The sequence below is a fragment of the Saccopteryx leptura genome, chromosome 5 (genome assembly GCF_036850995.1).
Source record: "Saccopteryx leptura isolate mSacLep1 chromosome 5, mSacLep1_pri_phased_curated, whole genome shotgun sequence".
Taxonomy (NCBI): domain Eukaryota; kingdom Metazoa; phylum Chordata; class Mammalia; order Chiroptera; family Emballonuridae; genus Saccopteryx; species Saccopteryx leptura.
In genome coordinates, this window is record NC_089507.1 from 171,534,133 (window position 1) to 171,561,204 (window position 27,072).

Consider the following 27,072-nt stretch of genomic DNA (forward strand, 5'->3'; position numbering starts at 1 on the left):
GGGTCACATTAGCCTTACTGTTCAAGTGTGGACAAGATTCTGTCCTATTTCTCAGCGATCCAGAGGACATTTCTTTCTCAGGGGAGGAAAGGGAAGAAAGAGAAGCAGGTAATCTTCTCTAAACCGCACCAGCACTCAGGAGCAGCACCCTATGATGGAAAAGACTGGATTGAGTTGCCCACATCACACTGACTGCCTTTGAATCCTGAGTCGGCCACATAAGCAGCATGAGCCCCTAGGCATCCTCCACATTGCCCTCCCCCTCATCTACTCACTTAACAAAATTGTCTCCAAAGTCACCTCTCCATGAAGCCCCCTGTGAATCCCACCCTTAATCACACCCACTCTGCATGCCCTCATCTGCCACTTATATCCCGTCTGCTCAGTGAGACCCACGTCCTCACAGGCACGGTCTGCGTGATGCCCCGGTTCAGCCCAGGACCACTCCGTGTCAGCGCATAGTAGGGGTTCATGATGCGTTTGGATTGCACTGTAGGAGCCACTTACGAGACCTGTCCCTTCATGTCCCCTGAGAATAAGTCAGCTCTTGGTCTCTCTCCAAAACACTCTTTTTCCCCAGAGGCCACCCCTTTTCTGTTAGTTGATATTTATGGGTAATAAGCCAAGCACATCAAAACCTGAAGTGAAATGCCTCTTAAAATAAATACTCTCCCCAACAAGTCAATCCATCCAGGCAGCAAGGGCTTTGCTGGCAGTTGGGGAAGTGCAGGCAGAGCTGGAGGAAGGGGCGTCCACAGCCCCAGAACATTGAGGGACTCTCCTTGGGGTGGGTAGGGGCAGGAGCGGGGTACATCACTCCATCTGGAGCTCGGAGCTGCCTTGAAAAGGGGAAGCGACACATCGCTCCTGGGCCTCTCAGAGTGCGACTGCAGCCGGGGATGATGCAGGTCACTGAAAGGCTGGCTGTGGAGTGGCAGAGACAGACGGAGCAGAACAGATGCTGCTCCATCTCAGCGGGAAGAGCAAGGAGTCAAGGTCACCCAAAGTCAGCAAAGCCTCCTTCTGTGTTGGCTCTGGTAGGGAGCCTGTGCTGGAACACGAGAGAACCACACGAGCTCGGGCTCACCAAGTCATCCGCTCCAGCCCCGCCTCCTGGCTGGACCCCTTCACTAAACACACCCTCGGCCTACGGCACCCCTCCCGTAATTTCAGTTTCCTCTCAAGGAAGTCATCTTCAAGGGGGGTGGGGCAGGTTGGCACTGGGCTCCACACTTAAGGACTAGAAGAATAACTGGCTCGGAAATCTGATCCCTCCCATGAGGATTTCCACCTGAGTCTACTTCCAGACAGGAACTCTCCCATGTTGAAGGCGCACGTGCCCCATGCAGGTAACACCACCCAAACACACACTCTCGGGCACCACAGCGTACCAGTGTCTCAGAACACACACATGAACACATACTCAGACTGCTCCCACAGAGCCCACGTTCCATCTGCCCAGCCACCCAAAGGAACAGAACTTCCCACACTTAGTTTATACACTTAGTTGTCAGGAAAGGCTGGAAGTACCTCTCAGATGCTGGGGACAGGACCGGACAGACGGAGAAGAAGTCATCCACCAAAACTGCCTCGGGCCATTCCTCTGGGGCAGCTGGTGTTCATCTCTTTTCTGAAGACCAGGTCCTTAGTTGTACCAGTAGCCTGGGGGCACAGGCCTCAAGCAAAGTCCCCTCTGCTTCTTTGGCCACCTGAAGGTAGGAAGGCCAGGGGTCCTCCTAGCCAGGTACATTGAGGCATCTGCTAGTGTGTTGACCTGGTGAGACTTTCTCTGCCACCACGCTCTGTGCCACCGGGATGTCCTGGAAGTCATCTCTCATGCCCTCCAGAGTGGACTTGTTCATGAAGGAAAGGACCAACCGGATTCCAGCTGATTTGATAGTAGGCGTGTGATGAGGAATGAATGAATGAATGAATGACGATCCTTAAGAAAAACCCTCTTCCTATCCGTTTCTTTTCTTCTTTCTTTCTCTCCCTACCTAGAAGTGAGCTCTCCTGCCTGTTGCCCACCTGTAACAGGTACTGCATTCTACGTGTCCACAGCATTCCCCTGAAGAGCAGACCCCTGAATGCTCTAGATCTCGTGGCTCTTTCTCTTCCTCTTCTGTTCTCTTCTGAGAGTGACTGGGATGAGGATGAGGATGGGTGGAGGGACCTGCCAGTCCTCCCTCTTCACACAGGGCTCCTGCCACCAGCACCCCTACTGCTGGACAAAAGGGAAACTATGCCTGCTACAATCTCTTGCTGGCATCGGTGGGAGTCTCAGTGCTGCCCCCCCCCCAAGACCCATAACTGAAGACCCTGGGCTACTCTGTACACCCCCAATATCCTGGCTGAGTCTGAGAACTGGCTGCATGCAAGGCAAGATAGAGGAGGAAAGACCCTCCCCTAGGGTGTCCCACCCAGTCCCAGCCCCAGGCAGTGTTGACGCTGGTAATTTTTGCTGGTGACCTCTCCCAACCTGGGAGTTAAGCTGGAAAGGAGCAGATGAGTAATTCACACTACTGTGACTTTATCAACAATAACATGATACTTGCACCCCAGGGGTGTCTTATGAGATGGGGCTGGTGCTTTCCACTCTGGAAAGGCAGATGGCTGTCGTCTCCTATGCCAAGCCTGGCCTCTTCGGGAGACCTGGAGCAGTGCAGAGGAAAGTCTTCTGAGCCACTGCTGCGCTCAATTAGAGCACATGCTCTGATCAATTAGTGATGTCTACTATGGACAAGGCATAGGAAAGTGATAGCAGGTTTGCTCAGTATTTGACACTCCACTCTGGATCTAAATTAAAAGGACTTAAGTGGAATTCAGAAACGTGAAAAGTCGGTCCTTGTGGGCATTGCTCTAGTGGGGTGAGCAGAGCCTGGCTTGGACAGTTCTGGCCACTTCTGCTGCTTCTCCCTCTCCCCGCCAGTCAGCTGAACAGAAATGGGAAGGAAGGATGCACTACTGTATGTAGCCCATAGGAGGCAGCCTGGAAGGATGGATGACCTTGGACCAGGCAAAGCTGGGCTCTCTCTGGGCTGCAAGAGTGGGGTATGGGTGAGCGACCATGGAGAAAGAACAACTCTTCCAGTCTCCTTCAAGGTCAGAGCTGGGTGAGACATTTTGCTGATGTGAGTCCTCCACCCGGAACAGTGGTTCTCCAATGGGGCCACACACCGATGCCTGGCCCCACCCCCAGAGATGCTGGCTTAATCGGTCTGGGACCCAGCCGGGGGCTTAGGGAGAGCGTAAAAGCTCCCCAGATGATTCTAATGTACAGGCATGACTGAGGCCACTGGGCTGAAGGGAGCTTTGAGACATCCTCTAGGCCAGTGCTCCTCAAACTATAACATACAGTTGACCCTTAAACAACATGTGGGCTGGGGGCGCCGACTGCCCCCCCCCCCAAGCAGCCAAAAATGACATATAACTTTTAATTCTATGTACATTCAAATCATCTGTTTAAAAGGCAAACTTCAATTAGACCTGGGTTGGGGCCCAAGAGTCTGTCACTCTGGCAAACTCCCAGGTGATGCTGAGGCCGCTGGTCCCAAGCCCACACCATGGGTCGAGTGGATTGAGGCCAGTGGTTCTCAAAGTGTGGTCCCCGGGACCACAGCAGCAGCAGTATCACCCGGGAACTTGTTAGGAATACAACTTCCTGTGTCCTGTCCCAGACCTACTGAATCAAAAACTCTGGGGGTGGGACCGAGGGGCACACTTAAGTGTAGGAACCAGCGTTCTCGGGTAGAGGCCAGTCCCCTGCCTCTAGCGCACACCTGCTCCCTCAGGAGAGCCCTCGTGCACGCAGCTCCCCTCCTGGCTCAGCCAGGTGGGTGTTTGGGGGTGAGAGCACTGTGGAAGAATTGATGAGTCCATATGTCAGTTTCTGGCAGGGAATAAATGCACACAGTAAATGCACAAATGTCTAGTTTTCAGACCCCAAGGGAGAAGGAGAAAAAAACACCTGAAACATACCAGAGAAAGGGAGAGATGAAATTCAGTTCCAAACTAAAAATACACATTATTTATCATTATCCAGAAGGAGATTGGGAAAAGGCCATTAGCAAGTATTTGCTGGCTGGTGCTGTTCTCGGCCCGGCAGCACGAGGTGTGAGCCAGAAGGCTTGTTGTCCTACATACCTATTGTCGCAGCAACTCGGCAACAACTCCAGCTCACAGAAGACCCCACGCTGCTTCCTTCCGCCAGAAACTCTCTCCCATTATCTGGAGCACAGGAGGTATGAGCTTCCTAAGGGGCAAGCCACCTCCAAGTCCCAAGGGAAGAACTGAAAACCAGCCGTGCCGTTGCGGACATCCTTAGGGGTGGGGGTTCTAGGATGGGAGTGGGTCACTGTCTTGGTACTTTTCCCAAGAAGCCTGGTGTCCCCGATGTGCCTGGTCAACTCAAGGGGGCTGGACTTGGCAGGGAGGGGGAGGGGCTCCAGGGAAAATGGCCATGGCTGCCTGCCTGTCCCCTTGCTGGGACACAGGGAGGCTTTGCAGAAAAATGTGGGATAGTTGCCCTGGAACCCATGTGTCAGATCTGAATCTGAACTCACCTTGGAAAGCAGTGGAGGGACCCAGAAGAGAGGTGGCCAGGATCATGAAAAGAGAATAAGGCTGAAGGCGAGGGGGCTAGACAAGAGGGGTGCCCAGGAGTCAACAGCAGCTGCTTCTACCCCCAGAGGAATCACATCACAGCTGCTACCAGGCAGACAGTACATTTGAGGAGAAAGAAGGTGTATATTTCCTGGCACAATATAGTGGGAACATCAGTAATTGAAGTCCCCCTTCCCTGGGCCCACCACACCAAAGGTTAGAAGTAATCACTTGTCTCCCAGCCAGAGAATAAAATGTTGGGTTTTGAGTGAGAACTTTGGGTCAGGCAAACATGGGTTCAAATCCGACTCCCTCACCTGTCAGCTGTGTGCCTTTGGACAAGCCGCATATCCACTCTGGGCCTCGTTTTATTATCTGTAGAATGGGGAAGTAACAGTACCATCCACACAGGGTGTGTAAAGCACTTAGGGGGATGTCTGATACAGAGAGGGCACCTAATAAGTGAAGCTGAACTGACTATGGGCGAGCCCCCCAACACCCCATGGTCATGCCTTTTCAGCTCTAGAGTCTCGGAGCTTTCAGTAGGAGGAACCTTTCTTTTCTGTGTCAGGGTGGAGGGAGAAGGAAAATGGAGAAGATGGAAGGAAACAGCAGGGAGGGGGAAGGTGTAGGCAGAGGCCCCTGGAATGGCTGGCAGCGCCCCCAAAAGCCATGTCACAGGGCATGGGTCTCAGACCACTGCTGTCACAAGGCATGGGTCTCAGACCACTGCTGGCCCTCCTTCTCTTCCTCTGTGCAGTAGTGTAAGTGATAAAACTTGCTCCCAGGGCCTGTCCAGGTTGGGCTGGTGCAAATTTGCTGGACAGGGAGGTTAGCTGCTATAAGAGCTCACTAAGCCTCGAGTTGGAGACCTGGGTTCCAGTCCTGCCTTAGCCAACAGCTGTGCAAACCACCTCCCTGCTCATCCACCCTTCACCTGACATCCTTGAGCGCCTGCCATGTCCCTGGCACTGGGAATGCAGTGAGAATGAGAGGCTGTTTCTGTCCTTGTGTGCATCTTGTTAAAGAGTGCACTTTCATTCTTTAAGAGCAACCAGACCAGGAACATCCTAGCTATTGGGTGTGAGGACACCTGGTTCGCAGGGCTGCCGTGATCCGAGTTGACCCCTAAAGCTGCCTCCACAACACAAGCTGTATTTCTCTTCTGTTCTTCCCGTGGCATCAGACAATCAGGCTGCTCCTGAGCTCCGTGAGCGTCCTACCTTTGCACTGCCTCATTCACCCATAAACCCCATTATATACAATAGCCTGAGTGAGCCTCCGGGCCCGACAACCTGGAGAACTGCAGAGTTGAAGGCAGCAAATAAATTCAGCAAATGGACCATTTGGCGTCCTGGTCATGGGGTGAATTGAATTTCAGGGATTCGGGCTGCCCCTCTCCTCGTACCTCACAGTCAGGATCTGGTGAGCCTTGCCCACGGACGTGCCCCCCTCCCAGCACCTAGCCAGGGCCCAAGCAAGGCACCGCCCAGCCATGGCTTGCCATCTGTAACAGGCCTAAAATATCTGCCCAGCTCTCTGGCTACACCTGTCAAGACCACCACCATCTCTCAGAGCTGTGCTCCTGCAGTATCTCCACCTGGTCCTCCTTCCTGCAGTCTTCGCTACCTACCCCTACCCCTTCGTGGTCACCAATGGCATCTAAGTAATCCATGTGGTCATGCCACATCCTGCTCCAAATCCTTCGGTCACCCCACTGAGAGAAGGTAATGCCAGTACCCTTGCTGGGTTTCATACGGCTCTGCTCCCAGGTGCACTCATGAAGTGCCTTGTGACTTTGAAATGGATAAATGTGGGTGGCCCCAGCCTCTGTCCCAAGGACACTAGCCTAGATGCTTGGTTAGGAAAGGAAAGACTCAGGAAGAATTCAGGGGAGCCACCGGTCTCCAGGATGCTGGTCTCTGGACTCTATTTCTGAATCAAATGAATGGAGCGATGGTTTGGGCATGGACAGGTCCAAGTTTCAGAGACACACGGAACAGGCCCCTGAGACAAGCACCTCCCTGTCCCTCACTCATGGTGTCCTCGAGCTGGGACCACAGGCAGCCCACCCTCGATCTTGTCAGTTGTATTGAGAGAGACAGTGTGAGTGAGGGAGAGAGATGGTAGCAGCTGGCTTTGCATCTCTAATGGGTTAAAAAAAATGGCAATTCATAAAATAAAATTATAGTTTTGCAGAATCCTGCAGGGGCCTGGGGGAGATGAAAAACACCTTTATTTTATTTCACCCCTATCAGAGCCACTGACCTGTGTGGGAGCAAGATAGCTTTCCTCGGGCCCTAGGGAGGGGCTGCTGGTGGTCCTTGCCCACCTTGACTCCGGACCAGGAGGTCCCCACACCCTTGGGTCCAAAGAGTGCCCTCTGCAGAGGCAGAAGGGTCAGCAGCTTCCTCGAGATAATGTACCTGCCCACAAATGTGGCCATCTCCCCGAGACCTTAGTGAAGCCCTGAATCCACAACCCAAGAAAAAGGGATCTCCCTCCCAGTCCCGCCTGCCTACAGGAGAAAGGAAACAAGCAAAAGACAAGCACGGGTGTGGGACTTAAGTTACTGTGACTGGTGCTTGGGCTCCCATAATAATAAACACATCGGACAAATCGCAGTCTTGTCGCGGAACAGCTCATCTCGATGCAAAGCCTTTCTTCCCTGCACCAGAGGTGGGGAACCATCATAAACAAGAAGGGGAAATCAATTCCTGGTGCACTTTGTTCACTGAAGGGGACAATCTCAGTTCAAGTCTGTTCTTTCCTGTTTTATATTAACCTTGTCTATTTCCCACCTCCTGGCCCTCTTGGGAGTGGCTGACTGCATGAAAGGGGTGAGGTCAAGGTTTGAGAGGTGAGCCAGAGGAGGCAGACGGTCCCCTGGGCTCAGCCACAACCTCTTTACTGTATTAAGTTGGGTGGATGAGGAGGTCTCCAAGTTGACTGAAAGAAATCGCAAAATGCAAGGGGCTTTAGAGAGCATCCATTTCAACCACCTGACCTTATACATTAGGAAAATGAATTTTAGAGAGGTCAAGGTCTCACCCAAGGTCATTGAGCCACAAGCAGCAGAACCAGTCCATAAAGGAGCTAAATGAAGGGAGAGACCAGTGGCCCCGCAGGTCCAGGATGGGGAGGGCCCAGGCACAGGGGGAAGCTGGTTCTGCCGCTCCTGGATGTTGTTGCCTGAGGTCAAATGAAGAACTCTTCAAGAAATAATGGCTCTGTAACTCAGGCGCTAAAGTAATGGAAGCCAGAGGGAAGATCGCCTCTGACTCTAAATCTCTAGGGGACAGCTGGTGGAGGGAAGGGGAGAGAAGTAATGGAGGCCTCCGATGTCCCTGACACAAATCCAGAGAAAAGTGCTTAGGAAACTAATCGCACCTACAGGGGGGAGGCGGGTGCCCTTCAGATGGTAAATCTCTCCATTACCAAGGACAGTTCCTTTACTGCCAACCTGCAGGCTCACTCAGACTCCACTGAGGGTACCTGGCACCTGCCTCATTTCTGAGCCCTCCCAGGTCCCCCTGCCAGTCAGGGTGGGCAAGGCTGGTTTCTGGCACTGTGGAGGGGAGCTAGGAAGGCCTGAAGCCCCTACCTGAATGCCACCTAGGGAAGTCTCCAATCTACATTGGCATTGTCAGATTTAGCAAGTAAAAATATAGGATGCCCGGGTAAGTTTGAAACATAGCTCTAACTGCCCAACTTTGGTAATGATTGCAGGGGGCAGGGATGCCGAATATGGAAATTTAGGATGTTGTCACAGGGTTGATATGGGTCACAGGACAAAATCATTAACGCAGGACATGTCCTGTGGATGCAGGACACCTGACCATAACCCCAATGCCGGAGTCCCAAGCAGGTGTGTGAGAATTTGTCCTGTCCCCAACACAAGGGTCTGTCTGCTCCTTCCAGGCTGAATTCATCTCACTGTCAAGCAGATAGTCTCAGTGTGGTTTTCTCAGTGTCCCCATGACTCTCCTCCCTGGGGCAGGGGGCCCCATAACTTCATCCCAGGAGGGCTTCCTGGTGGAAGCAAGCTTTGAGGAAAGGGGGAAAGACGGGGTATTTTTCTAACACCCTAGAGCTTTAGCATCACCTACATTTAAACATGTGGGGATGTTCTCAAGGATCAAACAATCAGCATTGGAATTAAAGTGACAAGAGGTTTATTAAAGGGCACAGGATATGGGGTTCAACCTCGACGGCCAGTCTGCTGTGTACTCAGGGCACCTGGCCCTTCTTGAGACACTATTTTCTTATTTGTGAAAGGGGGGCTGGTAACAGACCTGCCCAGGCCACAGGTTGTTTTGAGAATCATGTGGGATAGTGGAAATAAAAATGTTTTAAAACAGTAAACTATACACTGAAAAAGTTAGCCACCAATAAAAGTGGGCATGAACGGGCATCAAGCACCATGCTTGGCATCTCATGTCTGTTAGTATACCTGTCACAAGCCTGTGGGCAAGTCTAGCACTTCACTTTATATAAATCTGCAGAAGCTCAGAGGTCCCGTAACTGTCAGCCCTAGAGTTGGCCCACAAAAGACTCCTTGATTCCAAACCCAGTGCTCATTCTCTCCTTGTTTCAACAACCATTTGGTGAGTGTTCACTGTGTCTAACCAGAGTGTGGGGCATCAGGGATAAAGCCAAAATTATCATTTACAAAGCATTTCCCATGTGGCAGGCACTATGCCATGTCAGTCCTATACCATGTAAAGCACTTACTAGTATTCCTATTTTACCAACAAGAAATCCATGACTCAGAGAGGGTATGTGGCGAGCCCAAGGCTACACAGCTAATACATGGTAGAGTCTGGATTTGAACCCAGGGCATCTGACCCTGGAGGCCTTATTCTTATTATTATTATAGGCTCATCTTCCTCCTCATCATAATAATCACAAGCTCACCTGAACTCTAACGACAGAGGTCAAACAAATTTCCGTTTCAGGCTTTTGAGACAAGTTTGTGAAGTATATAGAGATGAAGAGCATCATGGGCAGAGACTCTTGAAAATGTGTTACAGGAAGGATCTAACATTTTCCTTCAGAGACGAGGATAGGCATGCAAATCTGAGGCTGCGGCTGAGACAAAGAGGGAGAGAGATTGGGCTTAATATTATGATCTGCAACATTTCCACGTCGGCATGGCTGCATCTCATCTCCCCAGGTCCCCTCGGAAGAATTAGTTCTTTCCGTTAGAGCAAGCATGCAACTCATCTATCAGACGGACCCGAGGTGCTCCAGGCGCAGAGCTCAGGAGTCAAGGAGAAGAGGGCAGCCATCGCACGGCCCCCACCGTCCAAACACCCCCCCCACTCAGGCTTCAATTTCATCAGGGGAAGGAAAGATGGCTCGAGATGCCTGTACATCAAGAAGCATGTAATTATGCATAATAAAAAGACGCTGGCCCTTGTGTATATAAACACAGCTTTGAGTGAGTACCCTTTTCCAAACAGCCCTTCTGGCTCACAACAGCTGCAATCAAACATCATAAACATACAGTTACTATCCAGGCCTCCAGGCGCTTCTGGACTGGGGTGGCGGGAGGCAGGCAGGGCGGGAGTGCAGGCGATGGCTACCTCTTTGGAGAAGGGGGCTGAGCAGAGAGCTGGCACGCCAGGGATAAGAACATTTATAATCAGGCCATAATCTGGGACAGAGATCCAAGCCCCCTACCCCAAGATCAGCTGTCATTCTCTCTGCCCCTCCTCCCTATTGTTCTGCTAACCCGAAGACAGTAGGAACCTCTGCCGGCTTCGCCAGACAGAGGGTGAAGGGCAGCTGCTGGGGCTGGGCCTGTCCATCAGAAATGTTTCTGGTTTTGATTTTCAGGGGGGGGTCTCACCCCATGTCCATCTACAATGATTTGAGCACTTGTCACCTGCAGAGCACTTTATAAGGTTGAGTAAGAAATGCACAGGTGGATGAGTTCAGAGTATTTACAGTCTGGTTGGTTCAGCGGGAGAGGAAGCCCCCAACCACCACCTTGCTCAGGCTCCCAGGGTTCCAGCCTGCTGATCAAGAGGTGCCCCATGCTGCCAGCTGCTCCTGGCCAGACCAGTTAACCGCTGAGCTGGTGGTCAGCTCCTCCAGACCCACTCAGAGAGTTTGAGCAGTGTCCTCATCCACTCCTGCCCTGGTGACCCCCACGCTGCACCACAGGAGGGCCCGCTCCCCTCAGCACTGGGCTCTGTCCCTGGCTTCCCATAGCCAGCTTTTTGCAGGAGGTTCAAGAGCCAAGTGGCACGATCTCCTTCTCTGTCCTCATTGGCAGGCCCGTCTTGGCAGGTGCGTGGCCCAGCTGAGCTGAGTGCTCTGTCCACGTGTGGTGGGGGTGGGGATGTAAATGAAGTAGGCACTGGGGGACACAGTGCTCAGTCCCCTCATCCAACAGCTGATGTCAGGTCCTCTTGCTCCACACCCCAGACAAGCAGTAGATGTTGGCCTCACTCTGGGTCCCCTGGGAGTAGAGTCTAAGCTGAAGACTTGGGTGCAGGTAATTAATTTGGGAGGTGAGCCCAGGAAACAGGTGTGAATGGGGCAGAAAGAGTAAGGCTGGGAAGGGATAGGCAACAGAGGGGGCGTTCTTGGACTCGTTACCACTGTGGGCATCTGGGCTCGCTCCCACCGGGCCCCCGCGGAACAGGCTGTCTCTACTGGCGTCCTGCTGAGGGGCCTTGGACCAGGACATTCATGTCACTGACTCGCTCCCCTATTGCATGAGGTGTGACCTGGGGGTTATCCATCCTGCTTTCCTTTTCTTTCCTCTTCTTTCCTTTTCTATTCTATTCTTTTCTCTTCTTTTCTTTCTCTCTCTCTCTCTTTTCAATTTTTAAAGCAGTCACTGTTTAGTAACTGCAAAAATAACCATGGTCAATACCTTAGCTCATCCTTCTAATAAGCCTGCTGAGCTGGTCTCCCCTGTTACCAGCATCTGCACCTGTGACAGAACGGTGGTCTTTCTCTTCATCCATCTCGTGGAGAAGATCACTGAAAGGGCCATAGGAAGTTACTTGCTTCCTTGAAGCATTTTCCAGCGGTTTGGATCTCATGAATCAGATCCTCCCTGCAGATGAGGCCGTGTTCAGCATAAGACTGGGCAATCAACATGCTATCTGTCTGGGCCATCGTTTTTGTTGTTGTTGTTGTTGTTGTTGATTTTGCCATAAGTATGCTTGTAGATCAATTTATGTACTGGCTTCAGGTATACCTGAATGGGTTTCATGGGTACCACTAGGCAATATACGGCTCCACAGTTCAGCATGTTCATCAGAGGCTCATGGAGCTTAACCAAAGGGGTCGTTGAAAGTTTGTCGCAGGTGCAGAAGCTGCAGCATCTGTCAGATCTGTGGGTTTACACCACTGATCCCTCTGATGCCTGTGACAAATGCCAGTGTGGGTTCTGTGGGTCCACAGAAGTCGCCAGATTTTCTGGCCGTCCTAGCCATTCGAATCTCAGTTCTGCACTTCTGCCAACACTTCTTGTGATGGTGCTTAGCTTTGTCATAGGTAAGTTTCCTTCTTGCCTTTCGAAGCATCTTCTGGGCAAAATTTTTTCTTAGGCGCTCGGTCTCCAGCTCTGCAAAATTCCTTCACTTTTTCTTAAGGGTTCCTGGCACAGCAGGCACCTTCTCCTTCCCTTCTGTGCCCTCCATGGTGCCAGCCAGAAGAGAGGCCAGCCTGCTTTTCCAGCTGCAGGGATGTTCCTCCTCCTGTGGAGAAAGCCCTGGGAGGAGACTGGGGGGTGGGGTTGGGGAGGCTCAGAGCATAGATCAATGAATGAACAAAGAAGTAAAAAAAAAAAAAACTTTTAAGAAAGTATCAGAGCATAAGCTGGGGGCAGAAAGAGTCATCCCCCATCTGCCTGAGTATAATGTCTCTGTGAGTCTCAGCTTTGCCTCTGACATGGGGCAATGCCAGGCCATGCAAGGACATCCTAGAATACCTCATGCCGTAAATGTTTCCCATCCCCACAGCTCCTGCCACAAGTGGGATTTGAGAGACAAAGGGACACAGAGCATGGCAGATATGAGAGCAGGGATGCTGTAGTGGGCATGTGGCTTGGCCTTGGGGGACAGAGTAAAGGGCTTGGATGGGAGTGAACTCTCCAGACAGGTGCCATGCTTAGGAATTAGGATTTTCTTTCCTACCAACCAGAGGTGTACAAGACACCCTGCGAGCAAAGCAGGCATGTCAGGGTCTAAGACTCCAGAGAAACAGGCTACAGGTCATAGGCAACCCCTGCCAAGGAGGAAAGAATCCCACATCCTCTCTCCCACCCAACCCACGCCAGACACACCCTCCGCATGCAGTGGCAGTGAGACTGCCAATTCTGACTCTGGAAGTCAGGGAAGGTTTCTAAGGGGAGGAGTGAGGTGATCAGCTTTTGTTTTAGAAAAGCCAGAGTTAGGAGAGAATGGCTGGGGGGAGGGAGGTCAGTGGTGCTCACCTAGGTGTCACCATCCCGTGGGGCACTTGGCATCTGTTGTGCATTTTTCCTTATTGCATTGACTGAAGAGGGCACCCTCACATCGAGGGCAGGAGCCAAGCATCCTGCAGTGCACAGGACAGCCCCCCAATGATAAAGAGCTGCTCCACCCAAATGCCACAGCACCACCATCGAAAGCCCCCAAAAGGGGCCTGGTGGCAGCCCAGGTGCATGATACCAAGGAGCTGAAGGACCCATTAAGCTGTTAGGAGAAAGAGGGTGGCCCCACTCACCACGTTTTGGGGCTGTGTGCCCAGCTGGCTGAATGTTTAAGGATATGATGGGGACACCCATTTGGGGAAACCTGAAGGCCAGGGGTGGGCAGTGAGCAAAGATGTTTGGATGGGAACAACAGTTCCCATACGGTTGTCATGGGAACCATGATGGGACTGGCCAGTGTGAGCACCTGTGAGCACCACCAGCTGGGCCAGGTCTCCACAGGTGCTAAAAGGGAAAAAGGAAAAAGAACACCCCGTGCTCCTCCAGGCAGCTGTTGCAACATGGTCACACATCCTCAGCCGCTTGGTGGCTCTGGCCTGGGAGAGAAGGGACCTACCTTCTCAAAATTCTGAAATTCTGATATCTCCCTACAGCCACCCGCCACAAAGCCACGTCTTTTTGTAACCGGTAGCCAGAGGGGGACTGGAGATGCTAATTTCATTTCATTAGATCCCAGCAGCCTTCTATTACAGCAGGCGGGAGGGAGGCAAAGGAGCTGACGTGTTTTTAAAAGCCGCAGTTTTGCACTGTTTTTAATTTAATGCTGCAGGTAAAAGATGCTGCCTCGGAGTCACTAATGATTCTCGTGAATTATTTTGGTTGATTTGCACACCCCTCCGACTTTAAATAAAGAGGGAGGAAAGAGAGCCGAGGTCCCTCCTGGAGCTGCGAACCTGCAGCTGGAAGGCGGTGCAGCTGAAACTGAGACTGCGGGATGTTCTTCTGGGAGCCGTTTTCCCTTGGGCGAGCACCGGGCCTCCCTCGGGCACCAACCACGGTCACTGGGCGTTTATAAACAGGGCACGAACTTGAGACGCCATTCCCTTACACTCTCCACTCCCCTAGCCACAAGCCACTTCATGGTCGCTGACCAAATAACAGCGGTGAGTGTATTTGGTGTCTTTATCGTAGGCCAGATCTCTTTATCTGCACATACTCTGAGGCTCGTTCTATGCTGAGAATCGGTGTGACTTTCCGTGTCCCTGAGGAGTGCAGGGAAGCCCTGAGAGGTTGGGGAGCATACTCAAGGTCACCCTGCTTGGTAGTGGTAGTGGTAGCAACAGGGCTCCAGGTCACTCGTGAAAGCAGGAGCCTCCTGGTTTGACTCAGTATTGTACCTGCAAGGCTGCAGGAAATAAATGAGAAAATGGACCCGGCTTGTCTGATTCCAGAGACGGTGCTCCTCCCCTCTAGGATCCCGTGGGCTCCGGAGGAGGAATGTTGGCCAGAAAGGCCAAGACCAAAGACAGGCAGGAAACAGGAAACCCTCCTTCTAGACCCCCAGCATCTGATGGGTATCCACTTAGCAGCGGCACCAAGGGTCCCACTTCTGCAACTTGCCCCAGGGCTCCCAGGCAGAGACCTGTCTGCCAGGAAGACAAAGTTTGGTGGTCTGAACAAGGATCCAAAAGGAGCCCCCATTTATCTTGATTCGCTGCCCATCTCCATCAGGGGAAGTGTCTCCTAGCCACTGGTGCCCCCTTTCCTCCTCCTTCCCTTCAAAATAAAATTAGAGGCAGCCAGCAAGAGCATTAAACCCCTCCCAAATTTCCATTCTTCATCTGTCATGTCAGGGCCAAAGTTTTATGGCTGCAGCTGACTGAGGGTCTCTGCTGGGACCAGCAGGGGGTAGGCAGGGTCTGGGAAAGAGCCCAGTTCTGGAGGCAGGTGGGAGGCCGGCCTCTCTGTCACCAGGGGGTCAGGGCAGCTGCATTAGTGATTCAGCCCCAGCGGGGAGGCTCTGAACCTGGCTGGGCCCAGACAATCAGAAAAACAACCAGAATCCAGAGCAGAGAAAGAGGCCCTGGGAAGCCTTGTGACTTTCCCATCAAAGAAGCAATCAGTGTCTATGCAAAATGCTACCAATTTTTGTGATTTTCATCGCAGGCATATGGTCTGGGCTCCCAGATCAGAAAAGAGTGGGGACTACAAAAACAGAGGCCCTGGGTTCAAATTCCAGCTCTACCACTTAGCAACCATGTGGCCTCAGGCAAGTTACTGAGCTTCCTTCAAATCCCATAAAGTGGACCTGGCAGGAAGCAGGTGGCACTCTTCAACAGACAAGGGGAGGTCATCTGTGAATCTGTAGCAAAATGTATTAAGAGCCTGACCAGGCGGTGGCGCAGTGGATAGAGCATCGGACTTGGACGCGAAAGACCCAGGTTCAAAACCCTGTGGTCGCCAGCTTGAGCGCGGGCTCATCTGGTTTGAACAAGGCTCACAGCTTGAGCTCAAGGTCACTGGCTTGAGCAAGGGGTCATTTCATCTGCTGTAGCCCCGCCCCCACCCCGGTCAAGGCACATAAGAGAAAGCAATCAATGAACAACTAAGGTGCCACAACAAAGAATTGATGCTTCTCATCTCTCTCCCTTCCTGCCTGCCTGTCCCTATCTGTCCCTGTCTCTGTTTCTCTCTGTCTCTGTCACAACAAAAACAAAAGATGCATTAAGAATGTTAAGATGATGACAAGGGAGCATCCAAGCAAGGGTGGGGCCCCTCCAAGCACAGGGCCCAGGGCCTCTCTCCGTAAAGCTGGCCCTGAAAGGAACTCTGTGCCAAGGAAGGGCAGGGTTCCAGGAAGCCACAGGGGTGGAGGAACTTCCTGAGCTGCGACAGGTATGAGTGACAGGGAGATGCCAGAGCTGTCCCCTTGCTATGCCCATTTCAAGGAACAGAAAGACATTCCTGGTAGGAGGGAAAGGGTATGGGGGACAGGGTCCCCTCTGTGAAGGCCTCCCCAGTCCATCAGATTCCTGGTCACCTCTCTCTGCCCTGAGTTTTTGGCTCCTTCAGAGATAGTCCGGGACTCTGGAGACCACATGACTCCATGGAGGGAGGTTTCTGCTGTTGAGTTGTGAGCCCATTAGGGGAAGGACATATAGTCTTGGCTGCTCTCAACTCTCCACAGACTCTGGCCAGCACTGGACACCTGTGGGGAAGCACAGAGGTGGTGGTCAGTGGTGGTGCTGGCCTTCTTCACCTAGTTTTCCAATTCCAAGGTCCAAGGAGTCTACAGCAGGTTTCCCCAGGAAGAGGACTTCGTCTTCGGCCAGAGCGTTTGACGTCTTTCCCAAGAGCTTAGTTACAGGTGGACTTGCTTTTAAGGCTGTGCCATGTCCCTAGCCCCCCACCCCCAGCAAAGAAAAGGGTTGGATGAGAGTTTCTCAGCTAGGTGCTATTGACATTTTGAGTCATGTCATTCTTTGTGTATGGGGGGGAGAGGTAACCTATGCATTATAAGACATTTAGCAGCATCCGTGGCCTCTACTCTCTGGATTCAATTAGCAAGCCCACCTCCTCCCCAGCATAATAACCAGAGTGTCTCCAGACACTGGAGACAACCCTCCCTGTGGGGCGAAATCACCCCAGGTAGAGAACCACGGGATTGGCAGGAGGCAACACCAGCCTTGTGTGTAGTATTTTCTCCGTTCTGGGTCCATTTGATGTTTTTTCCTCCAGCTAAGTTATGTACCTCTGGATCCTTTTCATCCTCCAGCCACTGTGAACACGCACTTGACCGTGTGGCCCCTTTCACTCTGATTATCGGAAACTTAGAACCAAACCTGTTTCGGTGTGTATCCTGCCAGGGCATGCCTCTTTCATCTTATCTCTCCACTCCACTCTGCACCCTCTGCTCTCTCACTCCAACTGTTCATTTACATCAGTCTTCTTATGTTTTATGCAGTATTTTTGTCTGCTTTAAGTCTTTTCTAGAAGAACGAAGGATCCAAAGAGCAAAATAAATAGCTGGTGTCCAGGTAAGTATCTATGGGGATGACAGCACAGAGAAAGCAGGCACTTGCCTGGAGGAAAACAGGACAGTCAGTAATTAGGGGCCCGGGAGGATGCAGAACTGAGCTTGTCCCAGCCACTCACAGGGCAAGACACATGGGGGTCATCCAGGATGACCTTCTGAAGGGACAAATTAGAGACAGAGAATGAGCTGGTCAGAGCCACTCTGTAGGGAAGGGCCATGCTCTGCCTCCTTTGTGTTCATAGGAAGCTGCTTTAAAGGATGGCCAGTTGGCTCAGTGGTAGAGCATCGGCCTGGCGTGTGGAAGTCCCAGGTTTGATTCCTGGTCAGGGCACACAGGAGAAGCACACATCTGCTTCTCCACTCTCCCCTCTCTCCTTCCTCTCTATCTCTCTCTTCCTCTCCCACAGCCAAGACTCCATTGGAGTTGGCCCCAGGCACGGAGGACAGCTCCATGGCCTCTGCCTCAGGTGCTGGAATGGCTCTGGATGCAGTGGAGCAACACCCTAGATGGGCAGAGCATCGCCCTCTGGTGGGCATGCCCGGTGGATCCCAGTCAGGTGCATGCGGTGTCTGTCTGTTTGCCCCCAGCTTCTAACTTCAGACAAATAAAAATAAAATAAAATAAAAAAGATGGTGCTGGCCAATGGCCAGACCCAATGGGCCAGCCATGTGAATGAACCATCTCAAAAGTGGCTCTTCCAGCCCCAGCTGAGCCTCCTGTACTGATGACACTCATGGAGCAGAGGCAGGCAGTCTCCACCAAGCCTCCACAAAGAGAAAATCCCATGAGAAAAATAAATGCTAGTTGTTGTTTTGGACAGTAAGATCTGGAGCAGTTTGTTATGCAGCAAGAGATAACTGGAAATCTTGTTTATGTCATTTGACTCCTCCAAGGCTAAGTTTCCTCATCTGAATTATGAACCTTAAATGACCCATCCGAGTGCCTGACATGGAGAAGGGACTCCGCTAACAGCAGGTGTTATTAGTATTACTGCAAAGGATGGTAGGTGCACAGCCAAAACACAGCCATGCCCCCAGGACAACTGGCGGGTAAAACAGGTAGGAAACTATAGTATGGAATGTCATCCACCCATTCCAAGCTTCTTCCTGAAGCCCCTCCAGAGCACCCAAGGAAGGCCTGGGAGGAAGATGGAACTGCAGGAGGCAACAGGTGGGGACATCGCAACACTTGCTCTGACCCCCTTTTCTCCTTCTCTCCTCCATCTCTGCCACCCAGGCCTTTATTGCTGCCTATATCCCCAGACAAAATCTCTCTCCTGAGTCCCCTACCTGTACATTCAACATTGCCTCCTAGGTGCTCCAATGACCCTTCCCTAATGTACCCAAATCCAATGGTATGCCCTCCCCCACCTACCCACCCACCCACCCACCACCATCAGCGTAACCTTCTCTTGCTCTCCCCAGCTAGTGAGTGGCTCTGTCAAAGGCCATGAGTCATAAACTGGCCACCCTGCCTCTCCCTCCAATCCCCCACATCCTAAATGTCACTGAGTCCTGATGGGTTTGTATCCTAAATACCAATGCTCTCCGCCCTCACTGCCATGCCCCTGTCACCATCTCCTGCATGGACCACAGCAAAGGCCCCTAATGCCCCCCCACCACTACCTTCCTCAGCCTCCCACCTATTCTTCACACAGCAAGAGTGAGCTTTTCAAGATACAAATCAGATCATGTTGCCACTCGCTTAAAAGATTTTGCTGTTTTCCTAGTGCTCTCCTGACAGAGAACTCTGCCCTGCCACCACCTGTAGTGGGTTCTGCTAGGTCTGGCTTCTGTGCCACCTGTCCATTCCACCTCAATTCACTCCCATCCCTGCCCTGCTTTCTGTGTTTTAGCCTTATTGGCTTCTTTCAGTTTCCCAAACTCTCTATTTTCCCTCCTGCCACAGGGCTTTTGCACATGCTGTCCCTGCATGCTCTCCCAGGCACCCACCTCCAACACATGCTTTTAAGAAGCCTCCCTGCTCTCTCTGACCAGACAAACCCCTCTCTGCCCAGCCCCACTGCTACCAAGTGGTATCTCTCCTTCATGAAACCAATCTCCATTTAATTTTGCTTTCCTTCTGCAACTCTTAGATGGATATCTCCCTTCCACACTAGACTTTAAGCTCTTCAAGACTGTGATTGGTTTTTGTTACCATTATAACCCAAAAAGCTGGTGCGGTGCCCTGGCACACAGTAAGCACTTGACAAACATTCATTGAATGGACAACAAAAGTGGAAGAGAAGGGTGTTGAGAGGCCAAACAGCTCATGGTCACTCGAAAAGTCAGGCAGCATTTTATGGAGTAGGTATGACTTGAGCAGACCTTGAAGCAGGTATAGATTTTGCATGGATGGAGTAATCTAGAAGGGTATTCTTGGTATCTGGACCAGAATAAACAAAGAAGTAGGTACAGCAAGTTTTGTGTGTGTGTATGTGTGGTGTATGCATACACACATGTGTATGTTGAGACAAAGGTCATGCTAATGGAGGAGCATGTGGGGGAAAGGGGGACATCAGGGCAGGTGGATTATCAAGGTTCTTGAAGTCGGATGGAAGAGTTGGCACATGAACAGAATGGGGGGCTTCAGAGCAGAGTGGTGATTGTGAGCAGGCAGCCAGAAGGGAGACAAGAACTGAAATCTCCTAGAAGAGGGAATGGACATAGAGGCGGGGATGGCTAGGAGGTGAGTTAGGAGGCTGGTCAGTGCCTAGAATGCCCTGGTGAGGACCTGTGCAGTGAGGGCAGCGAGTGTGCAGAGGTCAAGTAGATCATGAGATGTTAAGAAGAAAGCCACCCATCAGCCTGGTGACCACTGTCCGCAGAGGACTCCAACACAAGAAGGGTCTTCCTCCACCCCCAGGTGTAGGAAGAAGCCAGACCATCAGCCAGAGGGAGGAACAATAGTGCAAAAGGCACTCGTGTGCTTTCCAGTCTCTCTGGCCCATGTGCTGGTGCTCCAGACTGTGTCCCCGTCTGACCAAGCAGATCAATACCAGCCATCAGGACTGATGGAAGGGGCTGAGGACAAGGTTAGCGGTCTGTACAGAACACCCTGAAAACCCGGCAGAGCAGGGCTGCCTGGATGACAAATTGCTTATTAATAATATAAATATGTAAATGTTTTGAGGGCTATATTGATCCCAATGTGAACCATCCATCATAAGGGTGAGCAACAGTGTGTTATAAATCTCAAATAATAAATCTGCAGCCTAAGACTTATCAATATAGGTGGACCAAGGCAGGAACCAGCCCCGAGGCGATTTTACCAGTGAGAACAGCTCCCAACAACCCCACCCACCATGTGGGGTTCTGAGGGGAAGGGGGAGCTAAAGGACCCCCAGAGAGAAAGGAGGTACACTCATGTAAGGATCCTAGGGTGAGCTCCACCCCTCTTCTCCTTCTGCCTGAGCAGGAAGAGCAGTCACCAGAGCTCCTGAAATCTCTGGCTCAGGGCCCCACCAGCCTGGAAAAACAGCCACCCAAATGTGAGGAGAATTCCAGTCTCCACATACTCGAGATCAGGGGTCCCCAAACTTTTTACACAGGGTGCCAGTTCACTGTCCCTCAGACCGTTGGAGAGCCGGACTATAAAAAAAAAACTATGAACAAATCCCTATGCACACTGCACATATCTTATTTTAAAGTAAATAAACAAAATGGGAACAGATACAATATTTAAAATAAAGAACAAGTAAATATAAATCAACAAACTGACCAGTATTTCAATGGGAACTATGCTCCTCTCACTGACCACCAATGAAAGAGGTGCCCCTTCTGGAACTGCAGCGGGGGCCGGATAAATGGCCTCGGGCCGCATGCAGCCTGTGGGTCGTAGTTTGGGGACCCCGCTCGAGATAAAGGAGCTTAAGGATTTGAGGTCAAGGATTCAGTCTTGGAGCCGGGCCAACCTGAGGTCATGTCCTGCCTTCACTGTTTTCTAGCTTTTGTAAATGTCACACATTTAACTGCTCTAAGCATCGGTGTATTCATCCGGAAAATGGGAATGTTGATACCACCCTGCAAGGTGGTGGTGGAGATTAAACAGGACACGGTCTATAAAGTAATATCCGTGGTAGTTACTGTGACCATGGCAGAGCAGCCAGGGGCTCAACAATGTAAGCGAACTGTTCTTTTCAGTAGAACCCAACATTTCCCCAAGCGTCATTCCTGGGGCCCACGTTCCATGGGCCGTGAATTCACTCTCAGCAAAGCTTACCTTCTGGAATGCAAAGAGACCAGGTATGTAGCATGTTCAAGGTTCAGGGAAGTCCTGCATTTAAATAAATAGATGATAGATAGATAGATAGATAGATAGATAGATAGATAGATAGATAGATAGATAGATAGATGATAGATAAAGCTGTTTGATTTTGCTGAACTCAGCATTTCCCAAACCTATTGGCCACGAAAGTTTTTCTTTTTCTCACAGAGAATTCCCCAGACCACTGTGCCACCTTACACTCCAGGAAGCGCTGAGCCGTGCTTAGTTTGAGAGTTTCCTGGTCAGGTGCAGCGGAGCCCCGCCAGGATGGTACCTGAGCTTTCACCGCTCCCTTTCCCTCCCAGGTTTCCAGCCTGGTGGGCTGGGCTGAGAGAGGAGGGAGGGGTTCAGGAGGAGCCAAAGGGCGGGCTTTCCCAGTTTGCACTGAATATTTCTGCATTGTTTGATTGTCTCACAGGGCATGAATTCCTTTGATGAGAAGGGAGGGAGAGAGGGAAGAAAAGGGGATGAGAAGGAGAGAAGAAATGTCTCCAGCCCCTCCTGCCCACCCTCTTAAGCTAAAGCCAACCTGCAGACCTCAGGAAGAAGAGGCCATTCTGTAGACATCCCCCTCCCTCATGCCTCTTCCCCATCCTCACACCCCAGCCCACTCGGGAAGCACGTGCTAACTAAAAGCCACCTCCCTGTCACAGCTGCGCCTCTGCCCTGTGCCTTAACTATGTGCACTTTCCATTCAACTCCCCAGAAACAGAGGGGCGGGCTCAGGGTCCACCACATTATCATTCCACATCTTCACCCTAATGGGCCCTCTCCACACCAGTTTGATTTTATTATTATGCCAGCACACTTGCTTAATTCTCTGCTGTCTTTCTTCTGCACTGTTGATTTACACTGTTAGTGTTTTAATTATACAATTCAGCACTCCTTAAAACATGAAAAACTGCTCAGCTTTTCAAGCAATTAAAAGGCGGTGAAGTATATCAGCAGATCGGAGACAAGATAAGTAAATCATACAATTAAAAAAAAAATCATTTGGTGAAAATGTAGCAATCCACCAAAAAGGAGTGAGGTTTCCTGGGCCCTCCGGACCAGAACTTCCAAAACAGGTGTCTCCTTCACCTCACTTTCCTGCTGGGCTTGCTTGCTCACCCCTCACCTTCCTCTCCCCCTCTGCTGCAGGGGCTGCATGGGTGCCCTCAGCCCCACAAGGGGCCTGCGCCAGGGGAGCTGCGTGGGAAAGCAGGATGGGGCAAGCCGGCCACGGAGCAGCTGGTAAACTTGGCTGTGTCCACCTCCTCTTGGCCTCAGTTTCCCATCTGCATATGGGCTGTATCGATTAGTTGGTGTCATGCTTTTGTCCTAATGTTGGTGAAATACACATAACAAAATTTACCACCTTCACCATCTTCCAGCGTACAGTTCGGTGGCATTAAGCACATTCACGCCGTTGTGCCGCCGTCGCCACTATCCTCCAGGACTCCTCTTTTTGCAAAACCAAAACCCTGTACCCATTCAACAATCACTTCCCTTTCCCGGCTTCCTGCATCACCGGTTTTAAGCTGGTCTTTGAGGAGACTCGGGGCTGCATTGCGGCCCCTGTGGGCTGCCTGGGAGGGGAGAGGTTCAAGGGAAGGATGAACAAGCAGAGTTCTATTTTAATATAAGTCAGCAGGCAGCTCTTTTTGATCTGGGTAAGCCCCTGGGCTTCTGGGTTAGGTTTCATTTGAGTAAAAGACTGTGCAGAATATTTTCTGAAGCCTGAAAACAACAGGATGAGATGAGCTTAGAGGTCTTCTGGGCTGGAAGGAACCAGGCTAAGGAGCTTGAGTTTCTCTGAAGGAACGCTCTGCTCACCAGCAAAGGGGACTGGGGACCTGCTTCTCTGAGTCCCGAGCAGGATAGAAAGTGCTCCCCAGAAAGGGCCGGGAACACCTCAGAACGCAGCCTCCCCCAGGTCTTTGTTCTCTTCTCCTTGCACAGCTGGCATCATGACTCCAGGCTCACGGGACCTCTGGAGCCAGCAACTTCCCCTGCACTCTGAAAGTGGTGGGAGTGGGGACAGAAGTGCAGCGCCCACCTGTCCATCACACTGGGAGCTGGAAAGCCCCAAGATGCCACCCACCCTGCTCCCTGGCCAGGCTCTCTGGGAGAGGCATACTGAGCAAAGCGAGAGGGCAGGAGAGGTGGTGGGTTCCTGGGCTGGCACTGAAGGGGGCAGAGAGACCAGGGCAGGCTGCCTGATACACAGCATCCGGTTCGGCACAGAACCTCCCTGGGGGGTTATACTTCCCCTGTCCTTCATCTGCCGGCTGGCAGGGTTACAAATGCTGAGCAGCAGTGCCCAGATCTCAGTCAGGTTAGGTCTCTGCAGAAAGAGGCAAGGTCAGAGACCAGGGCACTGGCTCTACAACCAGGGTTCAGGTTTCTTCCAGGAGATCAGCTGCACCCAGAGTTGTGCCTGGATCCATCCCCCTACCCTACCAAAGTGTCCCTGTGAAGAGGAAAAGAGATGGAAAATCCTGACTTTCTCTCCTTCAGGGAAACAGAAGACGCTGCTGCCATTTTCTTCCCACTCTGGGTCACTGCCGTTTAATAACACCTGAGGGACCAGACAGTCAGGCTCTGGAAACTGCCCTTCCACAGGTGGGGATTTGCTTTGTGGTGGGGTCTCTCCCCTCTGGGTCTTTTCCAGGAGAACAAGGTGCCCAGCCTCTGAGTCAGGCTTTGCTGTGTTCAGTGGAAAGTAGGCATGGGACACAAGAATGAGTGGGACAGGTGCGTACACAGGTCCAGCTCTTATGATCACTGCCAGCCCCTCTGCCTCCAGCCTTGTCCAAGCCCTAAGCCAGATCTCTCCAGAGTCACCTTCTGCTGGGCCACCGCCCAGTCCTGTTCCTCCCCATCTCTCTTCACTGGCACTCAAGCCCCGGCCCCAGCCTTTCCTGGGTCCACAGAATGTCCCCAACCTGGGCCCACACTCTCCTCAAGGTCACTCCCAAGCAATTTCGGTTCCAAACAGTTTCTACTGGTTGCACTTTGCAATTCCAGAACCTCCATTAATCATTCTTAAGCCCTTTGAATGCAATATTTTCCCAAAGAACAGAAATTTCTTCACAACTCTGTACCTTCCTGCCATCTCCAATTACCCATGCTCATCAGTCATTAACAGAAAGCATTAGCATATCTATAATTTCTATATACCATGATTAATTCAGCTTGGAGCTTTCTCCCAGTTGCCCTAATTATCTGAAGAGTGACCTGGATGGGGTGGAGTGGGGAGGGCATGCCCGTCACCCAGCCTCAGAGATACAATGTTAGAGCAGAAATGGAGCTTCCTTTTGTGGGTGGTGGCGGACGCAGTGAGATGCTATGAAGGCCTCGGGCACACTGCGAGAGTACAAGGTGGTAGGGCGCTGCCTGCCCACCCCCAAGTGCCACACACCACCCCTCTACCACATGCGCATCTTTGCACCTAACCATGTTTTTGCCAAGTCCCGCTTCTGGTACTTTGTGTCTCAACTGAAGAAGATGAAGAAATCTTCAGGGGAAAAAGTCTACGGTGGCCAGGTGCTTGAAAAATCCCCCCTTCGGGTGAAGAACTTTGGTATCTGGCTGCGCTACGACTCCCGCAGTGGCACCCACACATGTATCGGGAATACCGGGACCTGACCACTGCAGGCGCCGTCACCCAGTGCTACCGAGACATGGGGGCCCGACATCGTGCCCGCGCCCACTCAATCCAGATCATGAAGGTGGAGGAGATTGCAGCCAGCAAGTGCCGCCGACCAGCAGTCAAGCAGTTCCACGACTCCAAGATCAAGTTCCCACTGCCCCACCGGGTCCTTCGTCGCCAGCACAAGCCACGCTTCACCACCAAGAGGCCCAACAGCAGGACCTCTCAGTCCCCTGGTCTGCTCAAATAAACACCTTGGGAAAACAAAAAACAAAAAACAAACAAAATAAAGAAATGGAGTCCTGATGGTATTAAATGCAACTCTATCTGTTTGCAGATGAGGAAACTGAGGCTGGAAGAGATGAAGTGACAGCCCTCCACCTCCTCCAACCACCCCAGGCAGCATCTTCTCCACTGTGTTTCCTACAAACTAGTGGCCAGAAATATTCTGCAAAAAGTGAAAGTGAGAAGAGGGTGGTGGGGGTGCACAGAGCTCAGGGGACCTGTGATCTAAGATGTCTTGGGAAGCCTAAGTCTTGCATCACTCGCCTGAATAGTCACAATGTGTGGTAGTACATTAAAGACTTTCGGGAAGTCTCACAATAAAGAAACCTTCTAAGTTTGTTTAATCCTAAACTCCCTTAAACATTATCTCTTCTTTTCTCTAGACCACCCAGATCAGTCATGTATTTATGTGTAAAAAGTTTATATACATATATCCCAAAATGAAACAAGCATGTTATTTCACATAATAATAGTGAGGGGCAGAAATCTGTGGATAGGTTAGCTGGGTGATTCGTGCCCAGGGTCTCTCATGAGGTTACAATCAAGATGTCACCTGGGGCTGAGGTCATCTGAAGGCCAGATGGGTGTTGGAGAATCTACTTCCAAAACGGCAACCTCGCATGAGCTGGTTGTTGGCTGGAGGTCTTGGTGTCTCATCAAGAGGGCTTCGCAGTACAGCTGCTTGTGTGTCCTTGAGACACGGCAGCTGGCTTTTCTCAGAGTGAGTCATCTGAAAGAGACAGAGAAAGGGACGGAAGCTTCAGTGTCCTTTGTGATGTGTCCTTACAAGTCCCACACCATCATTTCTGCAATACCCAATGGGTCACATAGGTCAGCCATCACTGTGGGAGGCACTGCTCAAGTGTGAAATGTGACCACCAGGAGATAAGACTCACCTGTCACCATCTTGGAGGTCACCCTCTACACCAACCAACTGCACATCTTGTCAGCCACAAACCCAGAATCTACTCCATGTGGATTGAAATGGAACCAAGAAAGGGGTGCGTATCCCAGACCCAAAACTGCCGTAACCAAGATGAGATGCCACCAATGGCTTTGCCGGGTTCAGCTTCCTAAGGACCAGACCCCAGCCCTTTCCTTCAGCTCAGCTTTGCCTGGTCTCACCCTTCCAGGAGGCTCTGTTCTTCCCCCACTGGTCCAAGCCGGGCCTGGCATCTGTAGCGAGCCAGTGACCTCCAGCCTCCAAGGCACGGCCCAAAGCCAGCATTCTCTCTGCCTCAGGTCCACCTTCAGCCTCAGCTAAGGCAGGACTGACTCCTCTTTTCCATGCGGGGCCCCTCATGACTTACTAGTTCCACTGTGAAGGCAACTCTAAGAAGAATAAAAATTGCTAACACTTATTAAGTGCTTACGATAAGCCAGGCACTGTGCCAACAGCTTTCCGTGAACTATACCATTTAATTCTCAATGACCCTCAGAGGTAGTTCCTTTATCCCCATTGGACAGATTTAAAAAACGGAGGCTCTGGCCAGTCAAGGAATACGGCTAGCACCACGGAGCTAAAAGCAGTGTAGATGAAATTAAGCTGGGACTGTTTGATTCCGGAGCCCAAGCTGCTGGCTGTAAAGCTATATTGCCTCCAGCTTCCAGGTCATCTGGGTCATGAGGGAGTCTTTTCTGGCTCGAGTGACCCTGTTCTCTCACTTCACCAGGAGCTGTACCAACTCCCCTCTCTGCTAGCGCAGTGCTCTGAATCATTAGATTTTAAAATACCAGAATGCCTTCTCCAGAATGATATTTACAGACCATTGTCTTCCAACAACAATGAAAAGGTGGCTTTTTTTCACCTG

The 27,072-nt window shown here is 51.5% G+C and overlaps 2 pseudogenes; one reads left to right on the plus strand and one right to left on the minus strand.

The window, feature by feature from the left end:
* Nucleotides 1-11,492: 11,492 nt before the first annotated feature.
* Nucleotides 11,493-12,272, minus strand: LOC136405965 (large ribosomal subunit protein uL30 pseudogene; annotated as a pseudogene).
* Nucleotides 12,273-24,644: 12,372 nt separating this feature from the next.
* LOC136406606 (large ribosomal subunit protein eL20 pseudogene) lies at nucleotides 24,645-25,226 on the plus strand (annotated as a pseudogene).
* Nucleotides 25,227-27,072: the final 1,846 nt, after the last annotated feature.